The 23,884-nt window shown below is 39.8% G+C and overlaps 1 pseudogene; it reads left to right on the top strand.

Moving 5' to 3' along the window:
• Positions 1-20,610, top strand: part of LOC103029898 (pancreatic secretory granule membrane major glycoprotein GP2-like) — a 28,210-nt pseudogene extending 7,600 nt beyond the window's left edge.
• Positions 20,611-23,884: the final 3,274 nt, after the last annotated feature.

Raw genomic sequence — 23,884 nt, 5'->3', positions numbered from 1 at the left:
ACTTAATAAATACAAAACAAAACAGGGCAGGGATAAATACACAAAATAACCAATAACCAGAACAAATCAGAGAACCTAAACTAAACCAACTAGAGAATAAAATAATAAACAGGGAATATATACAAGAGAAGGACTAGAAATAAACAAGGAAATAAACAAGAAGCTAAACTAGACAAGGTAAAACTAAACTAAGCAGGGCAAGGGAAACAAACTAGGAATAAACACTGAACTAGGGCTTTAGCAACACAGAAACGCGGAGAGACAGACAACAGTGGAAGGTGCAAAGACCGACGGAGACAAAGTGGCAGAGGAGGGCTATTTAAAGAAACAGGAAACACCTGGGGAAGGGGCGGAGCAACAAATGAGAAACAGGTGGAAATGTACTGAGACGGGAGACACAGGGGAGCACAGGTCACGTGGGAAAGACACACAGACACGAGACGAGACCAGGATGTGACACATATGTAGGTATATAGATATTTACAATAGAACAGAGGTCAGATTTTACTAGTATAAACAGTAAATAAGACACAATCTATCCATGAAAAATTAGTAAACAGTAACCTGTTTTCAGGTGGATGATGATTGCTTTAAAAGATTAAATACTTTGAAGATAAAAAAGAATTGCAATTTTTCATCTCCATGCATGAAATAAGTACCAGGAATTTTTTTTAACTATGGTTATACAGTCATGTTAAAAAGGTTGGGCACCCCTATTAATCTTAATCATTTTTAGTTCTAAATATTTGGGTGTTTGCAACAGCCATTTCAGTTTGATATATCTAATAACTGATGGACACAGCAAATCAGATACAGGGAGAGAGCGAGAGACACAGAGAGAGAGAGAAACGGGGAGAAAGACACAAAAATGCAGACGCACCTAACAGACCTGTAAAGTTAATTAAATATTGTCAAATATAAAGAATAGGTTGAGGTTTTGATGAGCTGTTTCAATGGTTTGGAACTTAAACTATTGTTCTGTGCAACTCAGAAAGCCTGTTTTAAATTGTTTTAAATTAGTTTTTTTTTTAATAAATACACATATTATATATAATATTAGAGCTTAGATTCTCTGCCCGAACCTGAAAAATAGTCTGTGACATTAATGCTCATTTAATGCTATATTTATTTTAGATAAAGCTCTGGTGTAGTAATCACGATATAGCCAAGTAACCAAGTATTATCATTAAAGAAAAAAACGAAATAACTAAAACTGAAAGTAAAAAACATTTTTGTTAATTGAAACTAATAAAAACGGTAATTAAAAGAAAAAAGGTAACTAACTGGAACTGTATTGAGAGTTTATAAAACTAACTAAAACGAACTGAAATTACTGATAGAATACCCTTCTTTTTCGTGTTTATTTTATTTATAAGCGCTGTTTCTACGTCAGCAGTTTTACAGCGTTTTTTTTGCTCGCGAAACGGAGCCAGATTTAGCAGGGAGTCGTATTCGGCGCAACAGCGGCAGCGCGGCAGCACCTCACGGTCCGTGGCGTTAGTTCTTGTTTATAGATTTCGCGCTAGACGCAAATTAACGACATGCAGAGTTCATTGAGTTTTTGAGTCTGTTTATGTGTTTATCTGATGTGATGTGTAAAAACTAATAAAAACTAACAAACCCACCTTTAAAAACTGAATTGGAGGAGAAAAAGTGAAAACAAAATAAAATTAAACTATAATGAAACATTCAAAACTATTATATGTATTTGATTTAACCTGATTATTTTTACTCTGTGCAAGCTATTGTTTTAGGCTGGGACAATTAAATTATTTTGAATTGTGGCCAAATAAAAAAAAAAACATATGTTGTCTTTATTTATGTAATGTAAACAGTCAATTTGGTTTAATGCAAAAAGTTGACCTCAATGCCACTAATTTTACATATTAAAGCAACTGATTATTTTATATTGGCTCAAAAAAGAAAAAACAGCTGTCACTATTTAAAACTATATAGCAAATTAACTATAAAAAATGCTTTACATGACTAATGACCACTCAGTACACATAGCTTTAGAACACATTTATTGTGTTTAGCACTGAACTTCCGAATTGCTTTATTAGCAATGAAGAGAGACAATTCCAAGAGCTGGCAATAGAAAAATAAGAGAAATATTCTACATTCCAATTGGAACTGTCTCCATACACACAGAGGAACAGGGTGGAACAAATGTTAAGAACCCACAAGTTAGTGACCAAGTATCAATCAAAAAAGTTTTTTTTTATATAAAAACACATGAACACTTAACACTGGTAACTGGTAACTTATTTTCACTGGTCTGGAAAATCAAACGACCATTTAAAGGCTGTAGATCTAATCTTTCTCTTCAGTTGTTTTAACACACTCTACTTCAGCCTATAAGAAGGATACCGGAAAGGTCCTTCTTCTTCTTCACTTTTTGGATGGTGGAAATAAGCGATCAGGTTCATTAGCGCCACCGTGTGATAAGAAACGTTTTAAAGAATGCGCCAGCATTTCTTAATCTAAAAATATGAGTTAATTAAATTAATAATTCCAAATTCATGTCCAGCTGAATTTCTGTACTGTATCAATGTAAAACAGCAAGTTCAAACTGCAGGTATAAATTACTTACTTGCATTCAAGCAAAAAATCTGTTTTAACTATTAGAGTGAGAAAAAACACTCTACATGAATAAGAGCAGAGTTTTACATTTTACAGTGCTGGTTGGCAACAAGCTAAGCTAACGACTTCATGTGAGCATAAAAACATAAGCAGCAGCTGTCTGGTGTGGACTACGTTACCTTTAATTGAACTTTGCATAGCAAGCAAACTCGGTATACCTTTGGGAATTTTTTTTTTTTCTTTCTTCCTTTCTTTCTTTTGATTACCTGATTTCAGCTTTTTGGGCAGCATGATGTCTCTAGCCCCCAGCTCATTCAATCTGGGCTTACTGAATTTACACTTGTCGCCGGTCGCTGTCAGGTACTGCAGCACTCAACCACGTCTACGTCAGTCCAGGATCTCCTGCAACATATATGTGGACGAACCCTCAGCCCTCTTCGTCACCGGTGGTGCATCAACAGGGTTACACTTAGACAAGGGACTTGGAACAACAGGTGGAGATTAAGATGGGAGAATGTAACCTTGGAATTTAACAGGGCTAAACCTTCTAACAGGTTAGAATATTCAGGGGGAAAGAGAACAGTGGACTGACAGTGGACGTTCTACGGAGGTAGAGCCCAGGGACACTTGAGCTAAACCTAGGCAGTTCTCAAAACAATAAATTGACCAGAAAAACCCATGGGAACCCCAGGAGATAACAGGATCATGTTTTTCTAGCACTGGAGAATAGTCAGAATTTGGCAAAAACAAAGAAAATATCCTCCCTATGAAGGAAACTATGAAGGTTTACAGCAGGGAGAGTCTGGTGGGTTATTGGGACACAGCCGATGGGTCTTCTGTCCAGTGCCTGCACCTTCAGAGTGCAGCATCTCCATGGTGACCCCCAGCTGATCCCCAAATCCTCCTAAATTAAGTTTCCCTTGGCACCGGAGTCAGAGGTATCAGAGCTGTAACACGAAGAGAAACAGTTTGGCAGGAAATCTGAACTTCTAAAGAGAGTGCTTGTGAAACCAACCCGTGGGGACACCCCCAACAGCGTGGTGAGAAGTCTTCATCCGCTGTCCCCGGGTTGATGCTTTGGTTTGTTGTGGACGAAGCCCACAGGTAGCCTAAACGTGATCGGCTCCACCACAGTACAGGCACAGATGATCCTAAAACTGGTGCTGGCGGTCTTTAGGAGTAAGCCGTGTGTAATCACAGGAGTAAGCTAGGATTATTTAATGAAATAAGAGAACTGATTCAGATGGGTAGCTAGCAAGATTTGCTGTCCAGTTTGAGCCCATCATCTCAACAAGCTAATTGACACTGGACCTGAGCAGAGAGACTGTTATAGAAAACGAAAGGTAATGCAGTTTTATTCCAGCCACTACCAGCTGCTATGGTACAGAATATTAGAGCGTAGTCAGAAAAGGAGCTAGTATCCTGACGGAGGGATAATAACTGCTCTCCACAGGAGAGACATTCATGTGTGTGATCAAAAACTAGACAGAACTCAACTCCAAATCAGTATAAGTTAAAGTATGCATAGATGGCCAGCTAGAAGTTGCCCAACCTAAAGACTTGCCACTAAGACAGGAAACTACAAAAGCTATCTTACCTTGCTCAGTTCTTGGCGGGGAGTTACTAAAAAAATGACCATTATATGGTTCAGGTCTACATAAAGGAAAATAGGTGTTGGGAGGTACTAGGGGCTAAGGACTGTAAACTGGAGCTTATCTGGGAAAGTTGAACATTCTGGGTGGTCAGTTGATGAGCTAACTCACCCACACTCTGGTTGAGGCCTATCAGTGTCTGCTGGTGCTGACCTAGAACCTGGTCGTAGTTAAACAAACCAGAAATCAAGGCCTGAGTGTCCACTGTCTGCAAGGTGGTCCGGGTTTTCTGTCTCGCTGGCCAAACACACGACAGGGGTGGTTGGAAACAGGCAGGGTAAGTAACAAAATGGCAGCAATTGTAAACAACATATCGAAACAGAAAGGTATTTATAATAACAGGACCAGGTGTGTGTAACCAGAAGCTCGGTGAGTTAGAACACAGAAGCATCATGTGTTGGTGCATGCTGGGAGTTGGATTCTGTAGTGTGTGTAATAGAGTTCATGGCAGGCAGGTTGACAACGTTAGGGCTAACAATTAGATAAACTGTGCTGAGATCAGAATTTTCTGAAGGAGGTAGTGCCAGATATTGTCTAGATGGCCAAAGTTTGTGCCAAATCCAGAACTGAAACTATTCTACACAAAACATAATCAGTTGTCTACAGACCAGGAATATGTTCTCTGGGGGTTATCATTTTGCCAAAGTTCAGGCAATGGCTGCTGTCACATGTGCGTTATTGGACATCCTGGGAACATAAATGAAGGCATTAGAGCGAAGTTTCGTTTCGGGCCTGGATTAGACCAGGAGCTTGAGAAGTATGATGCTCAGTTCAAAGCGTGTAAGATCACACTAAACAGACCTGCTGCAGCAGCTCTTTATCCATGGTCATGGGCTGCAACACTGTGGGAACGGATAATGAAATCAACAGGCAGCACTACCTGCTGGTAGTAGATATCTATTTAAAGTGGCTGGAACTTTTGCCCATAAAGATGACAATAGCAGAAAAAAAACAGAGAACCTATTATTATTAGAAACCTTTTTGCAGTCTATGGCTTGCACAAGTTGATAATGGAGTCGGTCATATTTTCATGCCACCATCCTACATCCAACGGCACAGTATAACGATGTACAGACATTCCAGAAACACACGAACACAGTGATGGGAACAGGAACCAAACCATGACTAGACACAGGTACAGGGATACAGATGGAAACTAGGACTAAGGCAGGAACAGACACAGGTACAGATGAATATAGACTGGAGCCCAGGACTGATGAAGTTCAAAGTCTGTGGAACCAGCCTGGGCAAAGTTTAAGGGGCTGGAGGAGGAGACCTTGAAGCAGGTCTGGGAGCTGATGACCTGGGTGTGCACTTAGTTCTGGGAGCGGGCACAGGATCAGAGGTGGCTGGAGCCTCGAGCACAGGATCAGAGGTGGCCAGAGCCTCGAGCACAGGATCAGAGGCGGCCGGAGCCGCGGGCACAGGATCAGAGGTGGCCGGAGCCGCGGACACAGGATCAGAGGCGGCCGGCGCAGCGGGCACTGGAGCTGAAGCAGTGGGTACCACATGAGCGGCAAGCACTGCAGGCACAGGAGCGGCGGGCACCGCTGGCACTGGAGCTGAAGCAGGGGCAGCGGGTGCTGCTGGAGCTGGTACCGGGGCAGGATTTTTTGGTAGACAGCAAAATGATTTCATTCTTCACAACAAGTCTTCCAGGTTCTGAAGCAGGCAGCGCCAGACCATCACACCTCCACCACCATTGTTTACTGTAGGTATGATGTTCTTTTTCTGAAATACGGTGTTCCTTAATGACAGATAAAATGGAACACACAACTTTTGTCTTGGGAATCAACAAGATGTTTTCTGGCACAACTGAGACGAGCCTTAATGTTCTTTTTGCTCAAAAGTGGTTTTTGTCTTGGCACTCTGCCAACGTAGGCCATTTTTTCCCAGTCTCTTTCTTATGGTAGATTCATGAACACTGACCTTAACTGAGTCCTGCAGTTCTTTAGATGGGGTCTTTTGTGACCTTTTGGATGACTCGTTACTGCTTTTCTTTGGGAAATTTTTAATTTTGGTTGGCTGGCCACTTCTCGGATGGTCCAACACTGTTCCACGTTTTCGCCATTTTAGGATAATGGCTGTTACTGTGGTTCGCTGGAGTCCTTTAGAAACTTTAGAAATGGTAGTAATAGAACCAAGTTACTTTCTCTTTCCTGAATTCCTGAATTTCTTTGGATATTAGCATGATGCCTAGCTTTTAAATATATCTTTTTTTTTTTTTGGGGGGGGGGGGGGGGGTGTTCTTACTCAATAATAAAAAAAAATCTTCATTTAATAACTGGATTTTGTGTTTATTTGTGTCGTCTTTGACTAATACTTACATTTGATTGAAGATCTGAAACAGAGACAAAACATGCAAAAAACAAGAAACACTTTTATACATTATTGTATTTGCCAATCTGTATTATTAAGCACACCAGGTCCCACCAGCTACATAGACTTGAGCAATAAATGTTGCTAAACACAGTGGTCAGTCTTGTTTACTCAGTGTTTGTCTAATATACGGTTGTGTAACATTAGAATAGCAATGGGCATTACTTAAATATTAAATATAACTGTACCAAGTAAGAGTATATTGTTACTGTCCAATGAAAAACAAGTATCTCCAAAACAGCAGGCAAGAGATAAAAACTTCTTACCTTTTAATAGAAGTCAATGTAAAAAAAGTTTATTTCAGTTTATTTCAGTTTTGGAGAATTTCTATTGGTGCTTAGTTGAGTTCATTTGAAAATTACTAGTTACTACATTCAGAGCTCTACTGCTAATATTATGAAATAAATGCTTCCAAACAAAATAGCTCTAATTTAATCTAATCTTACATTGCTTCCACAGCTCCATCACCTTATGATTCTAACTTTGACCCTTGTTACAACCACACTGTTCTCAATGAAGACGAAACATACATCAGCCCTACTGGAATGATAACTATGGTCATGACGACACCACTGTTGAGTGGGAGGGATGGTACCGGTTTTATCTCCAAGGAAGAAGTGCTCAGATATCTGAGGGATGTGTAAGCTACAGCAGATGTGGTGGTCATACTCCACTGGTGCTTGGTGGCTCTCAACCACGAGAACAGGATGGCATTGTTACACAAAGTGTTCTGGCGTTCTCTGATACCAACTGCAATTCATCGTCCCAATCCAAACCAATCCAAGTGAAGGCCTGTCCAGGACATTACTACGTCTACAAACTCGTCAGGCCAGATGTGTCCAATACAATGCCAACATACTGCGCAGGTACATTAATGATATCCATTTTAATTTGAAGAACAAAAGATTTAAAAAGGTACAGTGCTAGATGAAACCAGATGACAAATCATTGGTATGAAAAAGTTTGGGCACCCCTGATAATTTTCATGATTTTCCTTTATAAAGTGCATCTGGAAAATATTCACAGTGCTTCACTTTTCCCACATTTTGTGACGTTACAGACTTATTCCAAATTGTATTAAATTAATGACCATGTGAAAAAAGTTTTCTTAAGAGTTCTGAAAATTTATAAAAAATAAAAAACTAAGAAATCACATTTACTTTTAATACTTTGTAGAACCACCTTTGGCAGAAGCTACAGCTTCAAGTGTTTTTGAATATGATGCCACAAGCTTGGAACACCTCTCTTTAGGCAGTTTTGACCATTCTTCTTTGCAGTACCTCTGAGGCTCCATCAGGTTGGATGGGAGACGTCTGTGCACAGCCATTTTCAGATCTCAGGACTCTCAGGTGGCTGGGCCACTCCAGGACATTCACAGAGTGGTCCTGAAGCCACTCCTTTGAGATCTTGGCTGTGTGCTTCGGATCGTTGTCCTGCTGAAAAATGAACCTTCGCCCCAGTCTGAGGTCAAGAGCGCTCTGGAGTAGGTTTTCATCCAGGATGTCTCTGTGCATTGCTGCATTCATCTTTCCCTCTATCCTGACTAGTCTGCCAGTTCCTGCTGCTGAAAAATATCCCCATAGCATGATGCTGCCACCACCATGCTTGACTGTAGGGATGGTATCGGCCTCGTGATGAGCAGTGCCTGGTTTCCTCCAAACGTGACGCCTGGCATTCACATCAAAGAGTTCAATCTTTGTCTCATCAGACCAGAGAATTTTGTTTCTCATGGTCTGAGAGTCCTTCAGGTGCCTTTTGGCAAATTCCAGACTGGCTGCCTTGTGCCTTTTACTAAGGAGTGGCTTTGGCCTCGCCACTCTGCCATACAGGCCTGATTGGTGGATTGCTGCAGAGATGGTGGTCCTTCTGCAAGGTTCTCCTCTCTCCACGGAGGAACGCTGGAACTCTGACAGAGTGACCATCGGGTTCTTGGTCACCTCCCTGACCAAGGCCTTTCTCCCCCGATCGCTCAATTTAGACGGCCGGCCAGCTCTAGGAAGAGTCCTGGTGGTTCCAAACTTCTTCTATTTACAAATGATGGAGGCCACTGTGCTCATTGGGACCTTCAAAGCAGCAGAAATTTTTCTGTATCCTTCCCCAGATTTGTGCCTCGAGACAATTTTGTCTACAGGCAATTCCTTTGACAAACACATGCTTGGTGTTTGCGCTCTGACATGCAGTCAACTGTGGGACCTTATATAGACAGGCGTGTGCCTTTCAAAATCATGTCCAATCAACTGGATTTCCCACAGGTGGACTCCATTTAAGCTGTAGAAACATCTCAAGGATGATCAGTGGAAACAGGATGCAACTGAGCTCAATTTTGTGCTTCATGGCAAAGGCTGTGAATACTTACGTAAATGTGATTTCTTAGTTTTTTATTTTTAATACATTTTCAGAACTCTCAAGAAAACTTTTTTCACATGTTCATAATGTACGGTGGCCGAGAAAGCCCAACGCAGTGCAAATTGAAAAGTGCTGCAAAAGCACAAAACACATCCATCAAAATTACAACACAGGCGCAGCAAATAGAAAAACGCGCTGCAAATAGAACCACAACACAACGGAAGTGAGTCACAACACAACGGAATTTTCCCGGGGGACCTTAAAAGATGCTGTACCAGCTGTGTATAAAGGACCATAAGTGGCAAACAAGCTTCTGAAAAGTAAGTTATGTTTATTACCTGTGATTACCACGGTTGTGTGCATATTATTAAAAGTTCTGCTTCACAAAACGCCTTGTTTGCCACTTATTGTCCTTTGTACACATAGTGAACTCCGAGACGTTACTGAAGACGCAGCTTAGCTGGTACAGCATCTTTTAAGGTCCCCCGGGAAAATTCTGTTGTGTTGTGACTCACTTCCGTTGTGTCGTGGTTGTATTTGCAGCGCGTTTTTCTATTTGCTGCGCCTGTGTTGTAATTTTGATGGATGTGTTTTGTGCTTTTGCAGCGCTTTTCAATTTGCACTGCGCTGGGCTTTCTCGGCCACCGTAATAATGGGGTATTTTGTGTAGAATTTTGAGGAAAGAGATTAATATAATACAATTTGGAATAAGGCTGTACCATAACAAAATGAAGCACTGTAAATCACTGGTTGTTCAGATTAGGGGAATTGCCTGGGTGTGTAAAGATTCGGGTTTCAGCCCTGTTAATTTTATACATATAATATAATATAGTTTATTAGCTGATCAGTTGGATACGGTGGAAGGGCAGAGAGCAGGGCTAAGTAACTAATTTAAACTAAGTATAGTTCTAAATAAGTTGGTTGTGGAGGAGGGGGCTTCCCTTCTAGCCCACCACATTCCGCAAAACCAGCAAGCTGATTGGCTGTTTCTCCTGAAAGGCGGAACTTTATCCTTGAACTGGCTCTTTGATTAGCTTTAAGAGATTTTTTCATTCACACACAGCCAGTGACCTGTCTCCTCATTAAAAATACAGCTGGGCTGAGCAAAATGATTCAGGGCTGCTAGAAAATGACCAGGCGAGGCGACGCCCCTGGTTTAGATCAGCAATTTCAGTTAAATATATCATATAGCAGAAGAACGCAGTGATATTTGAGAAGTGAAATAACCGTTTATTAACTGATGGGGACTCTTTCCCCTTCCAGAAAAGAAGGACCACTTTTTTTGCTACAATCATTGTCACTGATTCTTGAAGACTGTTCTCAAGCATCTGCTGATATTGACTGGAATCTATGCAAACTTTTAAGATTCCCAGTACCTGCACTGACCACACAGCCCCACAGCATGATGAAACCACCACTATTTTACTGTGGGTAACAAGTGTTTGTCTTGGAATAGTGTTTTTTTTTCCTCCATGCATACCACCCTCTGAATAACTTAATTTTAGTTTCATCAGCCCACAGCGCCTTATTCCAAAATGAAGCTGGCTTGTCCAAATGTGCTTTAGCATACCTAAAGCAACTCTGTTTGTGGCGTGTGAACAGAAAAGGCTTCTTCTGCATCACTTTCCCATACAGCGTCTCCTTGTGCAAAGTACGCTGAATAGCTGAATGAATAAGATGATGATGTAGGTCTTGGAGCTGATCTGTGGGTTGTCTTTGTTTTCAAGTAATTTGAGAGTTGTTTTGGGGTGCCCATGTTGTCACTCTTCAGAAAAGATGCAGAGAGGAGAAAAACTTACAATTGGTGCCTTCCACCTTTCTTATAATTGGATTCACATGTATATGTACGTTAAAGGTCAATATGCTTACCGAACTAATTTTGTCTTCCAATAATTAGTGCTAAAGGTATTCAAATTCAAATTAAACCACAAGGATGCCCAAATGTATGCACCTGCCTATTTTTTTTATTGCACACTTTTTGTGAATCCTATAAACTTTATTTTACTTCTAAAATATCACTGTGTTTAACTGCTATATGATACATTCAACTGAAATTTCTGATTTAAACAATACATTTATTTATTAAGCAAAATTATGAAAATTATCAGGGGGCCCAAACTTTTTCATACCACTGTATTTCTAAACTTCAATGCAATATAAACAATGCAGGTGCAAGGCGTGAAAATACACTGTTGGCAGGGTGTATGATAGCAGTGAGCATCGTGACGTGCCTTAGGCATGGTGTAAGATAGGGCTTCACAACCAAGAAACTAAACAACCAGAGAACCAAACAAGAATACAAATAGGTGAGATTAAAAACAGTTGATATTGATTAATACTCTGGTGATAAGGAAAGGGAAACAACATCAGTTGGAAAAATACATTGTATAAATACATTTGATTTGATTTGAAAGGGAAACCACAGAGAGATGCAAAAAGCACGACAGAAAACCCTGACACTGAACATGTATGGCAATAGTTATTTTGTATTAACATCTTCAGCTGGTATTAAGTTCTCTTCATGCCTCATGTTAAGATGTCCTTAGATAACATTTACAACCACCTGATTGTTGCTTTCAAAGGTATTGATTTCTTACCATACAAAAATGTATTAAACAAGCAACATTTCACAGTAGGAACATTTTTAAAAGTACAATTTTATGTTTTTATGACAGTGGCTTACAATTACCCAAGCACTGACCCCTGTGATAACTACACTGTACTGGACCAGTCCTGGAGAGCCACAGACAATGCAGAACGGAACTATGACAATTACTACTGGTTGTGGTGGTTCGCATGGTGCGACAGCGAGACAAGCTGGAACGGATGGTATCGTCTTCTGTATCACGGCAATACCACCCGGATGCCAGAGTCATGTGTTAATCAGGGCATGTGTGGCACTGATATCCCTCTCTGGCTGAATGGTCCTCATCCTCTTCTGGAAGATGGAGTGGTCAGTCGGCAGGTCTGTGGGAGCTGGTACGGTGACTGCTGCTATTTTAAATCTTACCCCATTCAAGTGAAAGCCTGTCCTGGAAATTACTATGTATATGAGTTTGTCAGTCCAGTCACCTGCACATCAGCATATTGTGCAGGTAAATATCATTTTTATTATTATTATACATGATTTTCCATTACTGTCAGCATTTTCTTCCAGTTCATTTCTTGACATTTTTTCTGTAGGACTTTCTGCAAGCAAGAAACCATCATATCTGCTTTTTATTAACCTCTTTTCCTCTAATAATGACATGATCTTCACTGGTATCTTTGTGTGCATCTGATCTGTAATGAGGTTAACTAAACCCAACATTCACAAAGTATTATTTATTATACAGTGTGAGAAAATCTCCTTCTGAACAGCCAACACATTTTTAAGAACATAAGTAACAAATCACTTGTGTTTCGTCATTTTTGTGATCGAGTCACAGTAATATTAATCTCTTAGAGATCCAAACTGCTCTCTGAATGAGCTTACCAAAAAACATAATGCATTTAACTAATACCAAAGATTCATCCATCTTTTAAGCAGCAGTAAAACATGATCGCTGATTTAATGCAACATGTATTACAGGGTCTGGAGAAAGATGTAATGAGGATTTTTACTTTAAAATTGTTCCATTACAGATGTTGCACATATTACTATGACTGAGGCCCCCACTACAGGTAAACAGATTTTTTTCTGACATCTTTAGTTAGTTGGTTTCTTATTTGATAAGATTGAATTCTTTTGGGATACTGACTGCAGATTGTAATATAATAACCACATACAGAACCACATCAACAATGCATTCTGAACATTGACTCTTTTTTCGCCACCGTCCCCCTCTTTGGAGGACTAAATAAGCTTTATTAGTGTTTATACAGTGATATAGTTTCTGTGGTCATTGTTCATAAAATAGAAACATTGGCAAAAAGGGCGGGGTGACCTTAGAAAATGAAAAAAATTAACAAAAAAAGGGAGGGGGGCAAAATACAGCTATTTTCTCTTTTCATAATTCAGATTGAGTGTCTTGTGTTGTATAAACAAATATACACATTTAAAAAAATTGTATCACCTATCAACTTTCACAAGACAACCACATGCCTTATACTATTCGTTTCATGCCAGCAAACAAAGCATGGATTCCACAAGACCTCTGAAGGTGTCCTGTGGTATCTGGCACCAAGACCTTAGCAACTGATTCTTTAAGTCCTGTAAGTTGTGATGTGCTCCATGAGTAATGGGCTGCCATGACCTTGTTGCCAGTTCACCAGTTGTCCTTTGTAGGGTCACTTTTGGTGGGCTCGGACCACTGCATAGCAGAAACACCCTGCAATACCTGCCTGATGTTTTAGAGCTGTTCTAACCTAATGGTCAGAGAATCAGACAAAATATTCAACATACAACACAGAACCACAATTGAGCGACAATTGAGGCTTTAAAACTCCCTCAGAACTGGAGGAGGAAATACACTGGGAGCTCACATCTACCTTGTATCATCACATGTACCATCATATGTACAATCAAGGCTTATATACAAGGGGGGACCCATCCTCCTCTGGTCAGACAACTTATTAATGGATGTAAAAAATTCATTATACATCTATATAGGTCTAACATATTTAGGCAGCTAGCTACAATAGCAGTGGATGCAGTTACAAAATTCATTGTTAGAGTTTGTATAAAATTCAATGTAAGGTAATAAGTAATGGAGAGGGAGCACAGAGGCTGTTGGCATGAACTGGGTAGTGGGCAGCTGATCTGTTACATTTTGGTTCTGGTCAAAGTGCTTCAGATTCTTTGCTTTTTTATAATTCTAAAGCATCAGCTTGAAGCAAACTGATAAATAATGTCAGCCTTTGACAGGTTGCTATAAGTCAGAAATATTATTAGATCTCTCTTATTTAAATTCATGTGAAAAGGTTTGTGAACAATTTACTGATTAATTATGCTGTGTTGAAAGTGTTTACTGTGTTTTACTTCTTTTCGTCTTTCATCAGCAATGGTGGACCCCTGTAAGGAGCTGAACTGCACTGCAGACGAGTGGTGTGGGGAGAGCAATGGGGTCTATGGCTGCTTCTGTAATGAGAACCATCCTAGACCAGGCAACGACTCTTATGGTATGAAGACATTTTAAGATGTGGGCATCTACAGATGTTTAGTGCCCCTGAACTGCCTGTTTCACCTTTCACTGTTCTTTCTTTATTTCCAGAGGTGGAAAAAGTACTGTACGGTAAAAGTACCCATCTAAAAATCTACTCGATTAAAGGAAAAAAGTACTCAATTTAAAATGTACTTTGAGTAAAAGTTACATAGTTACTTTTAACTATTTGATGTAAAAAAAAGTAAAAACAAATCATAAAGTAAATTGTTTCTAATTAACTATTATTCCACAAAATAATTTGGACGTTTCAGGCAGTATTTGTTTAGACCACCCCATAAAACAATTGGCATAGGTTTCTATGATCCATTTTTTTTCTTTACTATTAAAAAGTTATGGTAATATAGGTGACTATAAACTGTAATTTTTTAGTTTTTTTACATTTAAGCAGATTGTTTAATGATAAGGGTACTTACACCACATGCTTTTTCAAGGTTTGATGTGGAAGTTTTGAAAGCTGACAGCTCTGTCCTGCAGGGCAAGCACATTTTGCATTGCATGAGGACATTATTGCCTCGTTATTCCACGTGCAATTGTTTTTTTCCCCCAGTATTTTTTTTACTCAGTAATTGGGAGTTTTCCAATGTAGCAAAGTAAATTACTTTTGTCAAAATGTACTTGTAAAAGTAAAATGATCTATTTTAAAAACTCCTTTAAAAATTACAAATTACTCATTAAATCTACTCAATTACAGTAACTTGAGTAAACGTAATTCATTACTTTCCACCTCTGTTTATTTCAGACTCCAAAGAAGAGTGTGAGAGCAGCTCTGGCACCATGTCTCTGTCCCGCTGTCAGCTCTTTGAAGCTGGTTTCTCTGCTGACCTCCTGCACCTGAGTGACCCCAACTGCACAGGGAAAATGCAGAACGGCAGAGTGGTCTTCCACTTTAATAACGATGACCATATCTGTGGCACCAGTCTCACGGTACAGTAAATAATATCCATGTAGACTTTTTAACATTTTATTTATGCTTAGTGACACTTTAAGCATAAGCTTGCAGATTCATTCCTTCTTCTAGCCATGCAAGATTGCCAATGTCTCTGCCAGCAGCAGAACTTCAGAGCATGATGAATGCACTCCCTTGCCTCACAGAATTGCATGCAGTTTTTGCATGCAGTACTTTCAAAAATGATGATGTGGCTAGCCTAGAATGTTGTCTAGATGCTGTGATTTTCTTTAGTTTAGTTTAACAATGTTCAATTTAAGTAAGCGTGTAATAGACCAAGGGATTGCACTCAAGTTACAGTATCCACAGGGCAACGGGACCCACTTCATCTATGAGAACACTATCCAGGGGGGAGCAGAATCAGGAGGAGGACCCATTCACAGAAAGAAATATCTGGAACTGCAGTTCTCCTGCATTTATCAGATCAGCCAGACCCTGGACACCGAATTAACCCCTCTGCAGAGGTAGGGGAGCTGCTTCCTGGGCTCTTATAAATCAGCACTGATATCCTACTAGTTTGAACTGATGAATGCTTTTTTTACTGTATTGTTAACAGTGAGGCTAATCTATTTTTATTTTTGCTGTTCACTAAAACCATTTGGGGTTGAAATTAAAAGATGAATATGAGACAAATACCAAACATATCAGCTTTTATTTCCAGATATATCTGATAGATCTGATGGGCAGTTCAGAAGATAGCACCTTTTGTCTGAACCCACCCATTTTTCTTGTGAGCAAAATTAATGAAACAGATCACAGATCATTTTGTCACATCTGGCGCTGAAAGTGCTTTTCTCCAACACTTAGCTCCAGAATACATTGCCCAGAATGCACCACACACATCACACCCAACCCCAATCACAGGACACAGCACATTATACTTCCAGGAAACAGGTCACCTGAATACTAGCCCTATAAAAGGGGCTCATTTGCTTTTAGTCCTTGCTTAGTATTGACAGTTAATCCTCATACAACGCGTTTTTTTCATTGTCTGTGTTACTCTCACAGTTTGACCTTGCTTTGTATTACCAACCTTGATTTTTGCCTGCCCTCTGAATATTGCCTTGCTGTGCTTTGACCTCTGTACTGTTCATCTTCCCTTGTTTTGTGTGACCATCCCTTTGTCTTATACTTTATTTAATAAAGTATATTTTGATTTGCATCTGCGCGTGTACGAGACCTGCTCTATCATGTCAGAGTTCTCAGCCACTAACCAGATAGCAGATGTAGAGCTATTTAAAACTGGTTTAGCTAACCAGAACCAGCTAATCGGTCAGCACCAGCAAACGTTCACTGGTGTGTCCCAAGCTATCGGCGAACTTTATTTAATAAAGTATATTTTGATTTGCATCTGTGCATGTCTGAGACCTTGTTACTCCTCTAATTATTCAAACAATAAACACTGCTGGGTGCCAATGTTCCATTCAGTTTGCCTGTGCAGACTGTGCTTATATATATGTAACAGCACACACCTGGGCAATCAAACACATTTGGAAGTCACTGAAAATAAAAGCTGAAATGTTAAAATTTTGTCTCTTTTGATGTAATGAAAATGTTTTCAGTCTACAGCAGAAATAAAGAAATTGACCTCACAGTTCCAATTCCTTTGGAGAGGCCTGTATGTATTATATGTATTATGTATTTGGAAGTATTATTATTAATGTACTTATTCATAATATTTGTATATGTGTGTGCTTTGATGTTTTATAGTGTAGTGCACAAGAACCTTCCAGATGGTCAGGGGATGTACCAGGTCCGGATCGTTCCCTCAGGATGCTGCTCTCTCCCAACCTTACAACGGCAGTGTGAAGATAGTGGTGGACGACAGGATCTACGTGGGAGTGTTTGTTCAGGGGGTGGACAGTCGTCAGATTGCCACAGTGATAGACTCATGTTGGGCCACTTCTGAGAAGGACCAGCACCATGCTGTCCGCTGGGATCTCATCACTAACAGGTCAGAGTTTTTTACTTTAATTTTCTTGTTGATGTTTACTCAGACATATACACACAGCCCACACACCACTTCATCAGGGTGCCTACAAACTGTGTTCTAAATTGAATTTACATTGTGATCCTCAGGTGTCCTAATTCAGCAGATAAGACAGTGGAAGTTCTTCAGAACGGTGTCTCCACTACTGGCCTTTTCTCCTTCAAGATGTTTGCCTTTAACGGGAACTACCAGAAGGTTTTCCTTCATTGCTCCATTTACCTTTGCCATCTGCAAAACAACAACTGTGCAGAGGTGAGATATTTAGTACCTTCCGTCATCTTGTCACACAGTATTATGATGTATACAGTTTAGGCTTTCAAACTACACAAAAAGTAAAATGCACTTGATTTAGGTACAGCCATGGCTGAAAGAGTTGGCACTCAAAAAATGGGCAAGACAAAATTATTATTATTATTATTATTATTATTATTAACCCTAAAACCTCTTTGAATCTTTACCATCTTTGTACTGTGTTGTTTTCCTTGTATGCCTCATTCCGTGTTTGGTGAACCGTTTAACCAGAAAGGTCTATCTTGATCTGTCCACAAGACATTTTCCCAGAAGGCTTTTGGCTTACTTGTTGGCATACTGCAGTGTAGGTCAGCTGTGAGGTCTTTTGGGGTCTCCAGCCATTGCATTTTATTTCATTCAAATGTCGATGTTTCCCTATCCTATCTATCAGAGAACTTTTGTATATAATCATATTTCACCACACCCCAAGTCCATTTCACACTGGATTTACCCTTTAAAAAGAGACTCTTTTCCCCCTTCTATATTCTAGTACGTTTTTGTCTAATAAGTTTAGTAAATAACCTCTGCAGCAAACAATTCTCCCACTTGTTCTGGTTAAACATGGCTTCTTGTAAATGCCTCCTAACAACCTCCAGGAGGTGTTTAGAAAGCAAAAGCAGCAAAAGGAAGGCAGTCAGTGTGCCTGGCAGGTTTTGGGGCGGCCACTGAGCTCAAAGTAGTGGTGGTGGTGGGATCAGAGAACAGAGACATTCAGAGAGGGGGTGGCTAAAATGGATGGAATAGATAACTAGACAAGACTGTAATTCACCCTTTACAACAACATACTGACAAAAGTTTTTCACTATGAAACATGGTTTCTTCTACTGCTGTAACAATACATCGATCTGTATCGATGCATCGATACAAACTATGAACGATACGATGCATCGATTTGACGTAAAAACATCGATGCATGTGTTTTTCACGTGCGTTTAACCGGTTACTGCAAAAGCACTGTCTTGCGGGTCGCCCCGTTCTGACTATGTAAAGTAGAATGCTTCAAAGCGTCAAATATTCTAAACAGAGCGACCAACTAAACTCATATTCATTAGTACTACTTTAACTACCTGCATGCAAATTTACAACCATCTACATGAAACCAGTCGCCAGAAATCTCCAACTGAAAACAGCCTGTTTTTTACATTATTTACATGGGGAACACGCCTCCCCAACAAAATAGCCTTATAAAATATTATTAGTATGTAAAATAACATCAGATTATATAATAGAAAATTCACTTACTATCACAGCATCCACAATACAGCCCTGAACCGCAGATAAAATATCCATAAAGTCCTTTATTCTCCTGCTCACTTCTCCTTACAAACATGCTTTAGTTTTAGCGCAGCCGCAACCTCATATTCTCAACCTCCTAGCGACCACACAATGTAATGTTTTTACGTAAAGTTGTACGTGAATACAAAGCTAAGGATGTCGTCTTCTAGATTCTGTGGTTTTCATTGGTCCACAAACAATTACTTTTTTGAGTGATCGTCTTTTGAACCAATGGCGTGAGAGCTGGATCATGTGGGTGTCCAATCAAATCAGGTCACAGCCTTTCTCCAGAAGACTTCTCCTGGAGAGATTTTGAACACTTTGGAGACGCCTGGTGGACACCTAATATAATGCAGTGCAACTTTGCTTTGTGATATAAATTACAACTACTGAATCAGGAAATGTAGAGAATGATTGACTATTCCTCACCAACATCGATACACACATTATAAACTCCAAATATAACAGGTGGTTTTTTTTTAATTTTCTTCTGCAGTTGATGTTCTGAAATGGAACCTAAATAATGGAAATTAAAGTCTTGAAGTGAATTATTGTTTTGCCCCAACTGTCTACTTCAATTTAAGCCCTGAATGGTGATTGTGCTATATGTAAAACTTGAGCATAAATGAGCATAAAATTGGATCTGCAGTAAGAGGTTTAAACATTGCATTGTTCCGCTCTGTGTTATTCTCCGCCTATTATCCGTTACTCTCCGCTGCTGTTTGCCGAGCACATGTTTGAGTTAAGAGTTACACAATGCAGGAGCCCTCAGCAAGTCGAATCGTATTGTATCATATCGTATTGTATCGTATCGTGACATAATTTGAGGTATCGTACATTATCTTATCGTTGACTAAAATAATCGTATCGTAATGAATCTTGTGATTTACACCCCTAGTTTCTTCATATAGAGGCTTTTTTATTGCTCTCACTGCAAACAGGACATGGGAATGAGGAGTCCCCAGTGTTGGTGGTTTGGAGTGGAAGAATAATGCTGAATGCTGAGTCAGGATCGAAGTAACTTTTATTGAAGTCAGACAGCATAGCATACACAGAAAGGCAAAAAAGGAAAAAAAAAAGGATCATGGTGCAGAGAAGATCAAGAATTAAAGATCCTCATAGTTACTTGGATAATATAACATGAATAACACTTGGACTAACATGAATAAAATACATTGGATGTCTCTCTCTAGTAGCACTGAATCAATCATAAAATAGTAATTCAGTATGGAATCACATTCTGTCGTATGTGTTTTGCAGGATTGTGTCCCTGGATTTCACCCAAGAGTTGGCCGATCTATGAACATGCATGACTTGGCCTCCATATCTGTGGGACCATTCATTTGGACAACTTGAAGCACAGGTGAACTCAACTTCAAAAAAATCATGTTTTTTAAATGCTTAAAGGCAAACATAAACATGCCAGGACTGATTCTGATTGTGATTTAGATGTTCTCATTCGCACTTCTCTATTTTGTAATTGCTCTTCCAAATGAATGTAAATGGCGCAACAATTACAATGCAACCAGAGTCTGAGAGAGCATAGGTGCACATGGGTGCCCATCTCCTCACATCACTCTCAATGTGATGTCAGTCAGCTCGGGCATCTGTTAGCTGATGTATCAGAGCTGAGACGCTCACTTTCCTCTAAGCGCCTTGGATAACCAGTAATGCTACATAAGTGTCGGAGGAGGCATGTGCTGGTCGTCTCCTTCATAGCGTTGGGGGCATTACAAATAATTAGGGGGCAGTCCTAAGAAGTGGGTTTTAAAAAATGATTAATAATTACAATGATATTAGCAACACATTGCATTCAGTCATTTGATACAGATGATAGATAATGTAAAACCTACAAATTAAGACTTCTTAACGGGCTTGTGTTACTTGATGGAGTCCAAAGTTATGTTTTGGAGTGCTGGACTAAAATCCACAACTACGTCTGATCTATATATAGTATGTAATCCTCACATTTTGTGTTTACAGGTTTATGGACTCCAAAGATGATGACGGTTCGAATCTTCTGACTCTACACACACTTAGAAATAACGATTATACACAACCCTGATTTAACCTCTTTTCAGTAATTGTGCCACCAGTGCCATTCTGAATTTTAATTTCATTTTAATAATCTGCTTGGGAATGAGTTTCTGCAACTGAAGAAATATATATACCGTATTTTTCGGGCTATAAGGCGCACTTAAAATACTTATTTTTTCCCAAAAATCGTCATTGCGCCTTATAATGCAGTGCGCCTTGTGTATGGATTTTGCTTGTGTTTACTGACCTCGATTTTTATGTGGTACACGGCGCTCTGTTGTGCAGAATTCCTCACCCACGCCAGAAAAAGATCCCCCTCTTGGGCTAGCGCGCGGTTACCTTTGACTGCCGTACTGCCTCTCGGCTGTGGTTCAGGGTAGCTAGTTTCCACTGTAGCTCCGTGGCCAGAACAAGGTGCCGGTAAACTTTCCTTTCCACCCGTTCTGGGGTAATAGCACAAACTGTTTCTTTTTAGCGCCCACTTCTAAGTAAAGTTAACCTCTTAACACGCGCTGGCCCACCGGCGGGCCAGAAATATTTAATATTTCATAACTGGCTGTGTTTCTGAATAGTTATGAACAGTTACAGGTTCAATATAGACATCCAATATACCATTTTAAAGCTTAGAATCTCTGCTTTTGAGCTATTTAGCCTATTTAGCGGAATATCCTTTCAGAAAATAAACATTTAGGGCGAAATATGCCTTGGTTATGATTTTAATAATTCATAACTCTCATATTTGCGTTTATCGTTCGTTCATATTTCATCGAATGCGGTCATGTCATACACCATTCGAACCGTCTGGCTCTCCGGATTCCAGAACTGTGCTTTTACTGTAGGATGTATGTTTCATGAATTAGAGCTGCGTCAGAGCGCATGTTTCCAGCAATAAAAGGCTCTCCTTTTGTCCTGGGGTAACCTCCGGTCACTGCCGCCACCCCCCGAACACACACCCGCGCTCAGCCACAGGTCCTACCTTCAAAACGCGTCCAGACTAAAGAGAATCCATCAATCCAGTCTCCTGTAATCCACAGTTATATCCAAACAGCGCTGGAAATCACTTCATCCAGAAATGAAACTTATCCAATCTTTATCTCTGTTTTAAAACCGTTTTATTCACCGAATTCGGCACAACACTCTATTATAGTCAGAAGCCTCGCGGAGTAATGCGGTACTTGCTGTGCTTCAACATAATATTATGGTCTGTCGGAGCGTTGCGGCTACCGTTGTCAGGAGCCTCGCGGAGTAATACGTACTTGCTGTGCTTCAACATAATATTATGGTCTGTCGGAGCGTTGCGGCTACCGTTGTCAGGAGCGTCGTGGAGTAATACGTACTTGCTGTGCTTCAACATAATATTATGGTCTGTCGGAGCGTTGCGGCTACCGTTGTCAGGAGCGTCGCCGGAGTAATACGTACTTGCTGTGCTTGTTGATTTATTGCTCAGAGATGTTGTTATTTTTCACAGATATTGTGAAGGATTTATTGCTCAGAGTTATTGTTACTGATATAAATAAAGTTTCATTTAGTGCGCCTTATAATCCAGTGCGCCTTGTGTATGGACTAACACTAAAAATAGACCGTTCACTCATCGTGCGCCTTATAATACGGTGCGCCTTATAGTCCGAAAAATACGGTAATTAAGATATGCTGACTGTTAAATTACAAATATGAGCATTATTTGCCACTGATTTGGGTGTTGATTTTTTCTTTAGATTTTCTTCAAATATGGACATAATTATCCATGACTACTTTGTGGTGATTACTTTATATTAGCATTATATAATAAATATATCTGTCAAGCATTACACATTTTGTTCATTGTATTATTTCTTTGACTCTTCATTAAAATGGTTGTATGCTAAGAAAAATCTGACTATTTTACTCCTCTATTTCATTTACTCATTCAGATGGTACGTGTATTATTATCTAGAGCTGTAGCTAAAATCTTACATGTACGAGTAAATGAGTTTGGTGAGCAGTACACTGGGTGGCTGATGGAAGACACACGATACTTGAAGCTCAATGTTAACATGATTTAACAGACAGGCTTATGCAATATAAAGCACTGGAAAAGTAAAAAGTGAAGGGAAGAATTTGATTATTGTGGTATGTGATGTATCACCAGATATGCCACCACATTGAGAATGAATAACACATTTCCTTATATTTGTCCATAGATCAGGAGTTTGTTTCCTTTTTTGTGTTTAATCTGGCTCTTCTGCCCATTTTTCCTCATTTGAAAGAGTAATAATTACTTTGTAATAATTACTGACTCTCCATAAAAATATCACCACATTGAGCTGTGTAATGGTAAATTCTCAAGCATGTTTGGTCACACAGACTAGGTATTTGTTCCCATTTATTGCATATGCTATATACGGTATATTGTAGTTAAGTAGGACATGACTTAAGAAGGTCGTAAATGAACACATATTTTACTGTGGAGTTATGTATCATAACTAAGTTTTGGGAGTTGATCCACACCCTCACTCCTCCCACTTCCTTCCCTATTTAAACCGTCACTTTCTCTCTACATGCTTGTTGAACAACCTCGCAGTTGAACAACCCCGCGATTGAACAGCCTCGCAGTTGATCAGCCTCGCCTGCGGCGTTGACTCCCGCTCCTTACCTGCTCCACGATGGTACTCCACCTCTATGTCTCCTGCGGCTGGATCCCGACCTCGCACAACAAGCTGTTTTCGTCCACACCTACTCCTCCACCGCCACTGCTGCCGGCTGCCTTCCTTGATTATGGTGCGTCGTTTCCCTTCTAACCTGCGTTCCTCCGCCCGGCCCGCTGGGCTTTTAAACTACATGTACACCATGTGCGTCATTCCACAAAGTCTTTCAACACCATCTTTCCACTTCAACTGCTTTCTGATTGGTTTAAATTTCCAACTGCTGTCAGCAATTGGTTTAAATTTAATAAGAATAGCTATATGCATTTTTTAAAAAGGCCATTTAGAACCAATTGGACATACACAGCGCCTTCCATAACTATTGGCACCCTTTGTTAAGAAGTGTTCTTTGGCTTCTAATCAATTCTATTTTTGTAATATTGGACAACAATGCAAAAAAGAGAAAAATCTAAGCTTTAATTCAAGTGCCTTTATTTGGTGGAAAAAATAAGACATTAAGAAATAGATATTTTGTACAACTTCCGTTTGCCAACAAGACAGCACTTAATCTCCTTCTGTAACTCTTCACAAGATGTGACAATACAGAAAGAGGGATCTTC

This window comes from Astyanax mexicanus, chromosome 3 (genome assembly GCF_023375975.1).
Source record: "Astyanax mexicanus isolate ESR-SI-001 chromosome 3, AstMex3_surface, whole genome shotgun sequence".
Classification (NCBI taxonomy): Eukaryota; Metazoa; Chordata; class Actinopteri; order Characiformes; family Acestrorhamphidae; genus Astyanax; species Astyanax mexicanus.
The sequence above is the reverse complement of the archived record's forward strand: the minus strand, read 5'-3'. Positions and strand labels throughout refer to the sequence as shown.